This window comes from Pseudophryne corroboree, chromosome 6 (assembly GCF_028390025.1).
Source record: "Pseudophryne corroboree isolate aPseCor3 chromosome 6, aPseCor3.hap2, whole genome shotgun sequence".
Taxonomy (NCBI): Eukaryota; Metazoa; Chordata; class Amphibia; order Anura; family Myobatrachidae; genus Pseudophryne; species Pseudophryne corroboree.
In genome coordinates this window covers 34,788,564-34,803,729 of record NC_086449.1, presented here as the reverse complement: position 1 = coordinate 34,803,729, position 15,166 = coordinate 34,788,564, and positions in this window count along the sequence as shown.

The following is a 15,166-nucleotide window of genomic DNA, read 5'->3' as shown; positions in this document are numbered from 1 at the left end:
GCAGGCCCTGACATGCCACAGGGAGCATTATGGGGTTGCTCCAAGGTAGGTAGCTCTTAGCTCAGACATATTGTAGTAAGGAGCCATTATCACGTGGCTCCTTGCTGGTTAATCCTAGACCCAGATTGGGGTAATGGAGGTGTGAGGTGTGGTGCCTCTGGACTGGCTGAGCTGGATGGCCTTAGTGTGGCATACCTTTACATTCTATTAACACTTTTCACGTATTAATTTCTTAACACTATTTCTCTATTTTAATTGCATTTCATTTTGTATCACTTTCTCTATAGCTTCGGCTTCCTAAATACTAATTTATTAACACTATAGTTTTTTCACTGGTATGCTGAGCTGTGCTTTCTGGCTTATGCTGGTGTTTTGGGGTGCCACACCATGCACCTAGATATAGCGCTAGGGACCCCAAATATACAGAGACGCCTTGATGCGGCTTTGGGGCTTATTCACACATTTGCGCAAATATGTGTAACGAAGATCTCTGAATTCTGTTATCATGTGGAATTCATATCTAGTTACGGTTATGATTCAGGGTGCTGGGGGAAACAAATGGCTTTTTTTCTTGCTTAGAAATACCCCTCCCTTTCGAGCACCTGAATGATATCACTAAGCTAATTGAGCATCTACCAATATATGTGTTTGTTGTGAGAGGCAGAGAGGTTTCTGCATTAGGAGGAGGTGCAGGCCCTGACATGCCACAGGGAGCATTATGGGGTTGCTCCAAGGTAGGTAGCTCTTAGCTCAGACATATTGTAGTAAGGAGCCATTATCACGTGGCTCCTTGCTGGTTAATCCTAGACCCAGATTGGGGTAATGGAGGTGTGAGGTGTGGTGCCTCTGGACTGGCTGAGCTGGATGGCCTTAGTGTGGCATACCTTTACATTCTATTAACACTTTTCACGTATTAATTTCTTAACACTATTTCTCTATTTTAATTGCATTTCATTTTGTATCACTTTCTCTATAGCTTCGGCTTCCTAAATACTAATTTATTAACACTATAGTTTTTTCACTGGTATGCTGAGCTGTGCTTTCTGGCTTATGCTGGTGTTTTGGGGTGCCACACCATGCACCTAGATATAGCGCTAGGGACCCCAAATATACAGAGACGCCTTGATGCGGCTTTGGGGCTTATTCACACATTTGCGCAAATATGTGTAACGAAGATCTCTGAATTCTGTTATCATGTGGAATTCATATCTAGTTACGGTTATGATTCAGGGTGCTGGGGGAAACAAATGGCTTTTTTTCTTGCTTAGAAATACCCCTCCCTTTCGAGCACCTGAATGATATCACTAAGCTAATTGAGCATCTACCAATATATGTGTTTGTTGTGAGAGGCAGAGAGGTTTCTGCATTAGGAGGAGGTGCAGGCCCTGACATGCCACAGGGAGCATTATGGGGTTGCTCCAAGGTAGGTAGCTCTTAGCTCAGACATATTGTAGTAAGGAGCCATTATCACGTGGCTCCTTGCTGGTTAATCCTAGACCCAGATTGGGGTAATGGAGGTGTGAGGTGTGGTGCCTCTGGACTGGCTGAGCTGGATGGCCTTAGTGTGGCATACCTTTACATTCTATTAACACTTTTCACGTATTAATTTCTTAACACTATTTCTCTATTTTAATTGCATTTCATTTTGTATCACTTTCTCTATAGCTTCGGCTTCCTAAATACTAATTTATTAACACTATAGTTTTTTCACTGGTATGCTGAGCTGTGCTTTCTGGCTTATGCTGGTGTTTTGGGGTGCCACACCATGCACCTAGATATAGCGCTAGGGACCCCAAATATACAGAGACGCCTTGATGCGGCTTTGGGGCTTATTCACACATTTGCGCAAATATGTGTAACGAAGATCTCTGAATTCTGTTATCATGTGGAATTCATATCTAGTTACGGTTATGATTCAGGGTGCTGGGGGAAACAAATGGCTTTTTTTCTTGCTTAGAAATACCCCTCCCTTTCGAGCACCTGAATGATATCACTAAGCTAATTGAGCATCTACCAATATATGTGTTTGTTGTGAGAGGCAGAGAGGTTTCTGCATTAGGAGGAGGTGCAGGCCCTGACATGCCACAGGGAGCATTATGGGGTTGCTCCAAGGTAGGTAGCTCTTAGCTCAGACATATTGTAGTAAGGAGCCATTATCACGTGGCTCCTTGCTGGTTAATCCTAGACCCAGATTGGGGTAATGGAGGTGTGAGGTGTGGTGCCTCTGGACTGGCTGAGCTGGATGGCCTTAGTGTGGCATACCTTTACATTCTATTAACACTTTTCACGTATTAATTTCTTAACACTATTTCTCTATTTTAATTGCATTTCATTTTGTATCACTTTCTCTATAGCTTCGGCTTCCTAAATACTAATTTATTAACACTATAGTTTTTTCACTGGTATGCTGAGCTGTGCTTTCTGGCTTATGCTGGTGTTTTGGGGTGCCACACCATGCACCTAGATATAGCGCTAGGGACCCCAAATATACAGAGACGCCTTGATGCGGCTTTGGGGCTTATTCACACATTTGCGCAAATATGTGTAACGAAGATCTCTGAATTCTGTTATCATGTGGAATTCATATCTAGTTACGGTTATGATTCAGGGTGCTGGGGGAAACAAATGGCTTTTTTTCTTGCTTAGAAATACCCCTCCCTTTCGAGCACCTGAATGATATCACTAAGCTAATTGAGCATCTACCAATATATGTGTTTGTTGTGAGAGGCAGAGAGGTTTCTGCATTAGGAGGAGGTGCAGGCCCTGACATGCCACAGGGAGCATTATGGGGTTGCTCCAAGGTAGGTAGCTCTTAGCTCAGACATATTGTAGTAAGGAGCCATTATCACGTGGCTCCTTGCTGGTTAATCCTAGACCCAGATTGGGGTAATGGAGGTGTGAGGTGTGGTGCCTCTGGACTGGCTGAGCTGGATGGCCTTAGTGTGGCATACCTTTACATTCTATTAACACTTTTCACGTATTAATTTCTTAACACTATTTCTCTATTTTAATTGCATTTCATTTTGTATCACTTTCTCTATAGCTTCGGCTTCCTAAATACTAATTTATTAACACTATAGTTTTTTCACTGGTATGCTGAGCTGTGCTTTCTGGCTTATGCTGGTGTTTTGGGGTGCCACACCATGCACCTAGATATAGCGCTAGGGACCCCAAATATACAGAGACGCCTTGATGCGGCTTTGGGGCTTATTCACACATTTGCGCAAATATGTGTAACGAAGATCTCTGAATTCTGTTATCATGTGGAATTCATATCTAGTTACGGTTATGATTCAGGGTGCTGGGTGAAACAAATGGCTTTTTTTCTTGCTTAGAAATACCCCTCCCTTTCGAGCACCTGAATGATATCACTAAGCTAATTGAGCATCTACCAATATATGTGTTTGTTGTGAGAGGCAGAGAGGTTTCTGCATTAGGAGGAGGTGCAGGCCCTGACATGCCACAGGGAGCATTATGGGGTTGCTCCAAGGTAGGTAGCTCTTAGCTCAGACATATTGTAGTAAGGAGCCATTATCACGTGGCTCCTTGCTGGTTAATCCTAGACCCAGATTGGGGTAATGGAGGTGTGAGGTGTGGTGCCTCTGGACTGGCTGAGCTGGATGGCCTTAGTGTGGCATACCTTTACATTCTATTAACACTTTTCACGTATTAATTTCTTAACACTATTTCTCTATTTTAATTGCATTTCATTTTGTATCACTTTCTCTATAGCTTCGGCTTCCTAAATACTAATTTATTAACACTATAGTTTTTTCACTGGTATGCTGAGCTGTGCTTTCTGGCTTATGCTGGTGTTTTGGGGTGCCACACCATGCACCTAGATATAGCGCTAGGGACCCCAAATATACAGAGACGCCTTGATGCGGCTTTGGGGCTTATTCACACATTTGCGCAAATATGTGTAACGAAGATCTCTGAATTCTGTTATCATGTGGAATTCATATCTAGTTACGGTTATGATTCAGGGTGCTGGGGGAAACAAATGGCTTTTTTTCTTGCTTAGAAATACCCCTCCCTTTCGAGCACCTGAATGATATCACTAAGCTAATTGAGCATCTACCAATATATGTGTTTGTTGTGAGAGGCAGAGAGGTTTCTGCATTAGGAGGAGGTGCAGGCCCTGACATGCCACAGGGAGCATTATGGGGTTGCTCCAAGGTAGGTAGCTCTTAGCTCAGACATATTGTAGTAAGGAGCCATTATCACGTGGCTCCTTGCTGGTTAATCCTAGACCCAGATTGGGGTAATGGAGGTGTGAGGTGTGGTGCCTCTGGACTGGCTGAGCTGGATGGCCTTAGTGTGGCATACCTTTACATTCTATTAACACTTTTCACGTATTAATTTCTTAACACTATTTCTCTATTTTAATTGCATTTCATTTTGTATCACTTTCTCTATAGCTTCGGCTTCCTAAATACTAATTTATTAACACTATAGTTTTTTCACTGGTATGCTGAGCTGTGCTTTCTGGCTTATGCTGGTGTTTTGGGGTGCCACACCATGCACCTAGATATAGCGCTAGGGACCCCAAATATACAGAGACGCCTTGATGCGGCTTTGGGGCTTATTCACACATTTGCGCAAATATGTGTAACGAAGATCTCTGAATTCTGTTATCATGTGGAATTCATATCTAGTTACGGTTATGATTCAGGGTGCTGGGGGAAACAAATGGCCTTTTTTCTTGCTTAGAAATACCCCTCCCTTTCGAGCACCTGAATGATATCACTAAGCTAATTGAGCATCTACCAATATATGTGTTTGTTGTGAGAGGCAGAGAGGTTTCTGCATTAGGAGGAGGTGCAGGCCCTGACATGCCACAGGGAGCATTATGGGGTTGCTCCAAGGTAGGTAGCTCTTAGCTCAGACATATTGTAGTAAGGAGCCATTATCACGTGGCTCCTTGCTGGTTAATCCTAGACCCAGATTGGGGTAATGGAGGTGTGGTGCCTCTGGACTGGCTGAGCTGGATGGCCTTAGTGTGGCATACCTTTACATTCTATTAACACTTTTCACGTATTAATTTCTTAACACTATTTCTCTATTTTAATTGCATTTCATTTTGTATCACTTTCTCTATAGCTTCGGCTTCCTAAATACTAATTTATTAACACTATAGTTTTTTCACTGGTATGCTGAGCTGTGCTTTCTGGCTTATGCTGGTGTTTTGGGGTGCCACACCATGCACCTAGATATAGCGCTAGGGACCCCAAATATACAGAGACGCCTTGATGCGGCTTTGGGGCTTATTCACACATTTGCGCAAATATGTGTAACGAAGATCTCTGAATTCTGTTATCATGTGGAATTCATATCTAGTTACGGTTATGATTCAGGGTGCTGGGGGAAACAAATGGCTTTTTTTCTTGCTTAGAAATACCCCTCCCTTTCGAGCACCTGAATGATATCACTAAGCTAATTGAGCATCTACCAATATATGTGTTTGTTGTGAGAGGCAGAGAGGTTTCTGCATTAGGAGGAGGTGCAGGCCCTGACATGCCACAGGGAGCATTATGGGGTTGCTCCAAGGTAGGTAGCTCTTAGCTCAGACATATTGTAGTAAGGAGCCATTATCACGTGGCTCCTTGCTGGTTAATCCTAGACCCAGATTGGGGTAATGGAGGTGTGAGGTGTGGTGCCTCTGGACTGGCTGAGCTGGATGGCCTTAGTGTGGCATACCTTTACATTCTATTAACACTTTTCACGTATTAATTTCTTAACACTATTTCTCTATTTTAATTGCATTTCATTTTGTATCACTTTCTCTATAGCTTCGGCTTCCTAAATACTAATTTATTAACACTATAGTTTTTTCACTGGTATGCTGAGCTGTGCTTTCTGGCTTATGCTGGTGTTTTGGGGTGCCACACCATGCACCTAGATATAGCGCTAGGGACCCCAAATATACAGAGACGCCTTGATGCGGCTTTGGGGCTTATTCACACATTTGCGCAAATATGTGTAACGAAGATCTCTGAATTCTGTTATCATGTGGAATTCATATCTAGTTACGGTTATGATTCAGGGTGCTGGGGGAAACAAATGGCTTTTTTTCTTGCTTAGAAATACCCCTCCCTTTCGAGCACCTGAATGATATCACTAAGCTAATTGAGCATCTACCAATATATGTGTTTTAGACTATGTATAAAGGTAAGCTCATTTCTTGTATTTTCATACCTGACGAAGGTTTATAAAACCGAAACGTTGTTGTACCCAGGCGTGTCTGGGTCCTTTATTTGAAACAAGTCTGAGAGTGCCGCCCATTACATCAACTTATATATATATATATATATATATATATACTCCTTCTCAAAACACGGCACTGGAGACCAATTTCATATGCAAATATATATAAAATGTTCACATTGATCACACAATTTGTATGTAAACAATTAACACAAAAAGATGCTCGGGGCTACTAACACTTTCAACCCGGGTGATTGCAGGGTTGGCTCCTTTTAACTCAACCCGCGTCAGTAATTCAAACACCATGGATGTAAATTTAAATGGGCTCTTTTTGTCTCAAAAAGATGAGGTGTCAGAAGGGGACAAAAGGAGAGGGCGGGGACAGCTCACAGCATTGCAGGGATCATGGCTGACAGAGCTCTGTTTTTATATACAATTGCATCTTTAACTGTTCCAGTAACTTACCTCCCAACTGTCCCGATTTTTGCGGGACAGTCTCATTTTTTGGGACTGTCCCGCCTGTGAGCCGCAGTGTCTTGCGTTGGAGGGGGGGGGGGGGGTAGTTGGGAGACTCCTCTCACTGCTGCTCTGCCTGGCAGATCAGCGGTGAATAGACGCTGTGCGCATGCATCTATTCACAGGTGACAGAGGGAGAGGGGGCATGCCAGCAGCTCAGAGAGTGCTGGGCATGGCCCCTCAGTGATGGTACAAGGGGTCGTGACCCATGATCAAGGCTCTGCCGCGATGCCATGCCCCTTTCATATAGGCCACGCCCCCAAGGTCCCTCTTTGTACTTTTAATAAATTGGGAGGTATGCAGAAAGCTGCCTAGCAATCTCTCCCTCACCCCTAATTCTTAATAGCTCTAATTGTTGATGCTCTCTGTTGCTCTCTGTCTTAATGCTTTCCTGTGTAGCAAGGCTCAGGCTGCTGACATCATCAAGGCACACAAAGAACAGCCAATCAGCACTTCACATGAATGCAGGGTTGAATAACCCGGGTTGGCACTTTAGAGTGCACATTGACCTGGATCCAATCCATGTATAACACTGCTTTTATACCGGGCTGAAATACAGGGTTACTTGACCCGGGATATTTAAAAGTAGTGCTTTTAGACTGCACCTCAACCTGGGTTGAGTTGGCGCTCGAACCAGCAATATCCTGGGTTATATTTGCGGTGTGATAGAGGTATAACTCGTGCATAAACCACATAAAGCTGCCTATTGGAGAAGCAGCTGGTCCTGAGATCTATGCCTGCAGCCCTGAGCGATTGTCCCTGTGACTTGTTGATCATCATAGAGAAGCAGACGCTTACAGGAAACTGCAGGCACTTGAATTGATGAGGAAAAGGGGTAAACATTACTTTAAGTCAGGTTCCACTGCATAACTTGCGTGCAGTCAAGTTCAACAGAAGCGTGCTCGGAACACCAACTATCAGTGTACAGAAAGTCAAGCGTCTGATGTTTCCTTTATTGCTCCTCTCCCTGATGTCACATCGAGATCATACTGTACCTCAGTTTATTTCTAGGTCACTAAGCTATACAATAGTGAAAACATATCACAATTCATCCAGTAGTCTTTGCGTGATGCCGGAACAATTAGACAGACAAAAATTCAGAAGAAAAATGTTTTTGTCTCCATACAGTTGGAGATATGCTTATCGGACCACCGGGAGCTAACGGGATGGGGGAGCAGCTGTGTATACTCGGCGTTGGGCCGAGGTGCAGGCATGCCGATCGCCACCGCCTACGATATAGCCACGCTCAATGAGTGTGTCTCCATCTGTCATTCATATACAGTTCCTAGAAGTATACTTCTTAAAAAAAATTGCTATGTGCAAACACAACCCTTACAGTTCTATTATATGTATAGATAATAACAATAATAATAATAATAATATTCATAATATTCATAATCATAATAATAATAAAGAGCTGCAGGTGGCTTAGTTATGATTTAGAATCTATTTAAAAGATTTAGGTGTACATTTATTAAGCAGTGATAAAAGTAGAGAAGTGAGCCAGTGAAGAAATTTCCCCATCGGCCAATCAGCAGCTCTGTATCATTTTATAGTATGCAAATTATAGATGTTATTTCAGTACTGATTGATTGCCATGGGCAACATCTCCACTGGCTCACTTCTCCGCTCTTATCACTTCTTAGTAAATGTACCCCCCAAGATTAATATTTTTTCAAAATTCATAGCCTTAAAGTAGTCATATAATAAATTGCAAATATTTTATTTGTCACTGTTGTTTACTCATACAGATGTAGAGAAGTAATAAAAAATTGATTTTTCTTATTTTACACTGGTTAGTGGTGCAGCCTGACAGTACTCGGGCCTTGTGTACTAACTAGAGATGAGCGCCGGAAATTTTTCGGGTTTTGTGTTTTGGTTTTGGGTTCGGTTCCGCGGCCGTGTTTTGGGTTCGACCGCGTTTTGGCAAAACCTCACCGAATTTTTTTTGTCGGATTCGGGTGTGTTTTGGATTCGGGTGTTTTTTTCAAAAAACCCTAAAAAACAGCTTAAATCATAGAATTTGGGGGTAATTTTGATCCCAAAGTATTATTAACCTCAAAAAACATAATTTACACTCATTTTCAGCCTATTCTGAACACATCACACCTCACAATATTATTTTTAGTCCTAAAATTTGCACCGAGGTCGCTGTGTGAGTAAGATAAGCGACCCTAGTGGCCGACACAAACACCGGGCCCATCTAGGAGTGGCACTGCAGTGTCACGCAGGATGGCCCTTCCAAAAAACCCTCCCCAAACAGCACATGACGCAAAGAAAAAAAGAGGCGCAATGAGGTAGCTGACTGTGTGAGTAAGATTAGCGACCCTAGTGGCCGACACAAACACCGGGCACATCTAGGAGTGGCACTGCAGTGTCACGCAGGATGTCCCTTCCAAAAAACCCTCCCCAAACAGCACATGACGCAAAGAAAAAAAGAGGCGCAATGAGGTAGCTGACTGTGTGAGTAAGATTAGCGACCCTAGTGGCCGACACAAACACCGGGCCCATCTAGGAGTGGCACTGCAGTGTCACGCAGGATGTCCCTTCCAAAAAACCCTCCCCAAACAGCACATGACGCAAAGAAAAAAAGAGGCGCAATGAGGTAGCTGACTGTGTGAGTAAGATTAGCGACCCTAGTGGCCGACACAAACACCGGGCCCATCTAGGAGTGGCACTGCAGTGTCACGCAGGATGTCCCTTCCAAAAAACCCTCCCCAATCAGCACATGATGCAAAGAAAAAGAAAAGAAAAAAGAGGTGCAAGATGGAATTATCCTTGGGCCCTCCCACCCACCCTTATGTTGTATAAACAAAACAGGACATGCACACTTTAACCAACCCATCATTTCAGTGACAGGGTCTGCCACACGACTGTGACTGATATGACGGGTTGGTTTGGACCCCCCCCAAAAAAGAAGCAATTAATCTCTCCTTGCACAAACTGGCTCTACAGAGGCAAGATGTCCACCTCATCTTCACCCTCCGATATATCACCGTGTACATCCCCCTCCTCACAGATTATCAATTCGTCCCCACTGGAATCCACCATCTCAGCTCCCTGTGTACTTTGTGGAGGCAATTGCTGCTGGTCAATGTCTCCGCGGAGGAATTGATTATAATTCATTTTAATGAACATCATCTTCTCCACATTTTCTGGATGTAACCTCGTACGCCGATTGCTGACAAGGTGAGCGGCGGCACTAAACACTCTTTCGGAGTACACACTTGTGGGAGGGCAACTTAGGTAGAATAAAGCCAGTTTGTGCAAGGGCCTCCAAATTGCCTCTTTTTCCTGCCAGTATAAGTACGGACTGTGTGACGTGCCTACTTGGATGCGGTCACTCATATAATCCTCCACCATTCTATCAATGTTGAGAGAATCATATGCAGTGACAGTAGACGACATGTCCGTAATCGTTGTCAGGTCCTTCAGTCCGGACCAGATGTCAGCATCAGCAGTCACTCCAGACTGCCCTGCATCACCGCCAGCGGGTGGGCTCGGAATTCTGAGCCTTTTCCTCGCACCCCCAGTTGCGGGAGAATGTGAAGGAGGAGATGTTGACAGGTCGCGTTCCGCTTGACTTGACAATTTTGTCACCAGCAGGTCTTTCAACCCCAGCAGACCTGTGTCTGCCGGAAAGAGAGATCCAAGGTAGGCTTTAAATCTAGGATCGAGCACGGTGGCCAAAATGTAGTGCTCTGATTTCAACAGATTGACCACCCGTGAATCCTTGTTAAGCGAATTAAGGGCTGCATCCACAAGTCCCACATGCCTAGCGGAATCGCTCCGTGTTAGCTCCTTCTTCAATGCCTCCAGCTTCTTCTGCAAAAGCCTGATGAGGGGAATGACCTGACTCAGGCTGGCAGTGTCTGAACTGACTTCACGTGTGGCAAGTTCAAAGGGCATCAGAACCTTGCACAACGTTGAAATCATTCTCCACTGCACTTGAGACAGGTGCATTCCATCTCCTATATCGTGCTCAATTGTATAGGCTTGAATGGCCTTTTGCTGCTCCTCCAACCTCTGAAGCATATAGAGGGTTGAATTCCACCTCGTTACCACTTCTTGCTTCAGATGATGGCAGGGCAGGTTCAGTAGTTTTTGGTGGTGCTCCAGTCTTCTGTACGTGGTGCCTGTACGCCGAAAGTGTCCCGCAATTTTTCTGGCCACCGACAGCATCTCTTGCACGCCCCTGTCGTTTTTTAAAAAATTCTGCACCACCAAATTCAAGGTATGTGCAAAACATGGGACGTGCTGGAATTTGCCCATATTTAATGCACACACAATATTGCTGGCGTTGTCCGATGCCACAAATCCACAGGAGAGTCCAATTGGGGTAAGCCATTCCGCGATGATCTTCCTCAGTTGCCGTAAGAGGTTTTCAGCTGTGTGCGTATTCTGGAAAGCGGTGATACAAAGCGTAGCCTGCCTAGGAAAGAGTTGGCGTTTGCGAGATGCTGCTACTGGTGCCGCCGCTGCTGTTCTTGCGGCGGGAGTCCATACATCTACCCAGTGGGCTGTCACAGTCATATAGTCCTGACCCTGCCCTGCTCCACTTGTCCACATGTCCGTGGTTAAGTGGACATTGGGTACAACTGCATTTTTTAGGACACTGGTGAGTCTTTTTCTGACGTCCGTGTACATTCTCGGTATCGCCTGCCTAGAGAAGTGGAACCTAGATGGTATTTGGTAACGGGGGCACACTGCCTCAATAAATTGTCTAGTTCCCTGTGAACTAACGGCGGATACCGGACGCACGTCTAACACCAACATAGTTGTCAAGGACTCAGTTATCCGCTTTGCAGTAGGATGACTGCTGTGATATTTCATCTTCCTCGCAAAGGACTGTTGAACAGTCAATTGCTTACTGGAAGTAGTACAAGTGGGCTTACGACTTCCCCTCTGGGATGACCATCGACTCCCAGCGGCAACAACAGCAGCGCCAGCAGCAGTAGGCGTTACACGCAAGGATGCATCGGAGGAATCCCAGGCAGGAAAGGACTCGTCAGACTTGCCAGTGACATGGCCTGCAGGACTATTGGCATTCCTGGGGAAGGAGGAAATTGACACTGAGGGAGTTGGTGGGGTGGTTTGCGTGAGCTTGGTTACAAGAGGAAGGGATTTACTGGTCAGTGGACTGCTTCCGCTGTCACCCAAAGTTTTTGAACTTGTCACTGACTTATTATGAATGCGCTGCAGGTGACGTATAAGGGAGGATGTTCCGAGGTGGTTAACGTCCTTACCCCTACTTATTACAGCTTGACAAAGGGAACACACGGCTTGACACCTGTTGTCCGCATTTCTGGTGAAATACCTCCACACCGAAGAGCTGATTTTTTTGGTATTTTCACCTGGCATGTCAACGGCCATATTCCTCCCACGGACAACAGGTGTCTCCCCGGGTGCCTGACTTAAACAAACCACCTCACCATCAGAATCCTCCTGGTCAATTTCCTCCCCAGCGCCAGCAACACCCATATCCTCCTCATCCTGGTGTACTTCAACACTGACATCTTCAATCTGACTATCAGGAACTGGACTGCGGGTGCTCCTTCCAGCACTTGCAGGGGGCATGCAAATAGTGGAAGGCGCATGCTCTTCACGTCCAGTGTTGGGAAGGTCAGGCATCGCAAACGACACAATTGGACTCTCCTTGTGGATTTGGGATTTCAAAGAACGCACAGTTCTTTGCGGTGCTTTTGCCAGCTTGAGTCTTTTCAGTTTTCTAGCGAGAGGCTGAGTGCTTCCATCCTCATGTGAAGCTGAACCACTAGCCATGAACATAGGCCAGGGCCTCAGCCGTTCCTTGCCACTCCGTGTGGTAAATGGCATATTGGCAAGTTTACGCTTCTCCTCCGACAATTTTATTTTAGGTTTTGGAGTCCTTTTTTTTCTGATATTTGGTGTTTTGGATTTGACATGCTCTGTACTATGACATTGGGCATCGGCCTTGGCAGACGACGTTGCTGGCATTTCATCGTCTCGGCCATGACTAGTGGCAGCAGCTTCAGCACGAGGTGGAAGTGGATCTTGATCTTTCCCTAATTTTGGAACCTCAACTTTTTTGTTCTCCATATTTTATAGGCAGAACTAAAAGGCACCTCAGGTAAACAATGGAGATGGATGGATTGGATACTAGTATACAATTATGGACGGACTGCCACGGTTAGGTGGTATAAAAAAACCACGGTTAGGTGGTATATATTATAATAATAATACAATTATGGATGGACGGACTGCCTGCCGACTGCCGACACAGAGGTAGCCACAGCCGTGAACTACCGCACTGTACACTGGTTGATAAAGAGATAGTAGTATACTCGTAACAACTAGTATGACACTATGACGACGGTATAAAGAATGGAAAAAAAACCACGGTTAGGTGGTATATATTATAATAATAATACAATTATGGATGGACGGACTGCCTGCCGACTGCCGACACAGAGGTAGCCACAGCCGTGAACTACCGCACTGTACACTGGTTGATAAAGAGATAGTAGTATACTCGTAACAACTAGTATGACACTATGACGACGGTATAAAGAATGAAAAAAAAACCACGGTTAGGTGGTATATATTATAATAATAATACAATTATGGATGGACGGACTGCCTGCCGACTGCCGACACAGAGGTAGCCACAGCCGTGAACTACCGCACTGTACACTGGTTGATAAAGAGATAGTAGTATACTCGTAACAACTAGTATGACACTATGACGACGGTATAAAGAATGAAAAAAAAACCACGGTTAGGTGGTATATATTATAATAATAATACAATTATGGATGGACGGACTGCCTGCCGACTGCCGACACAGAGGTAGCCACAGCCGTGAACTACCGCACTGTACACTGGTTGATAAAGAGATAGTAGTATACTCGTAACAATTAGGATGACACTATGACGGTATAAAGAATGAAAAAAAAACCACGGTTAGGTGGTAGGTATATAATAATAAATAATACAATTCTGGTCGGACGGACTGCCTGCCGTGTGCCGACACAGAGGTAGCCACAGCCGTGAACTACCGCACTGTACACTGGTTGATAAAGAGATAGTAGTATACTCGTAACAATTAGGATGACACTATGACGGTATAAAGAATGAAAAAAAAAACCACGGTTAGGTGGTAGGTATATAATAATAAATAATACAATTCTGGTCGGACGGACTGCCTGCCGTGTGCCGACACAGAGGTAGCCACAGCCGTGAACTACCGCACTGTACACTGGTTGATAAAGAGATAGTAGTATACTCGTAACAATTAGGATGACACTATGACGGTATAAAGAATGAAAAAAAAAACCACGGTTAGGTGGTAGGTATATAATAATAAATAATACAATTCTGGTCGGACGGACTGCCTGCCGTGTGCCGACACAGAGGTAGCCACAGCCGTGAACTACCGCACTGTACACTGGTTGATAAAGAGATAGTAGTATACTCGTAACAATTAGGATGACACTATGACGGTATAAAGAATGAAAAAAAAAACCACGGTTAGGTGGTAGGTATATAATAATAAATAATACAATTCTGGTCGGACGGACTGCCTGCCGTGTGCCGACACAGAGGTAGCCACAGCCGTGAACTACCGCACTGTACACTGGTTGATAAAGAGATAGTAGTATACTCGTAACAATTAGGATGACACTATGACGGTATAAAGAATGAAAAAAAAACCACGGTTAGGTGGTAGGTATATAATAATAAATAATACAATTCTGGTCGGACGGACTGCCTGCCGTGTGCCGACACAGAGGTAGCCACAGCCGTGAACTACCGCACTGTACTGTGTCTGCTGCTAATATAGACTGGTTGATATTTAAAGAGATATTAGTAGTATACAACAATACTATACTGGTGGTCAGGCACTGGTCACCACTCCTGCAGCAAAAGTGTGCACTGTTAATTAATATAATTGTACTCCTGGCTCCTGCTAACAACCTGCAGTGCTCCCCAGTCTCCCCCACAATTAATTATAAGCTTTTAATTTATACATTGATGACTGTGCAGCACACTGGGCTGAGCTGAGTGCACACAGACTGAGTCACACTGTGTGACTGACTGTGCTGTGTATCGTTTTTTTTTTCAGGCAGAGAACGGATATAGCAGAGAGAAGTGAACGGATATATTATATTAAATAAAAGTTAACTAGCAACTGCACTGGTCACTGACTGTGGTAAACTAACTCTGTCTGCGACTCTGCACAATCTCTCTCTCTCTATCTAATCTATCTCTATTCTAATGGAGAGGACGCCAGACACGTCCTCTCCCTATCAATCTCAATGCACGAGTGAAAATGGCGGCGACGCGCGGCTCCTTATATAGAATCCGAGTCTCGCGATAGAATCCGAGCCTCGCGAGAATCCGACAGCGTCATGATGACGTTCGGGCGCGCTCGGGTTAACCGAGCAAGGCGGGAAGATCCGAG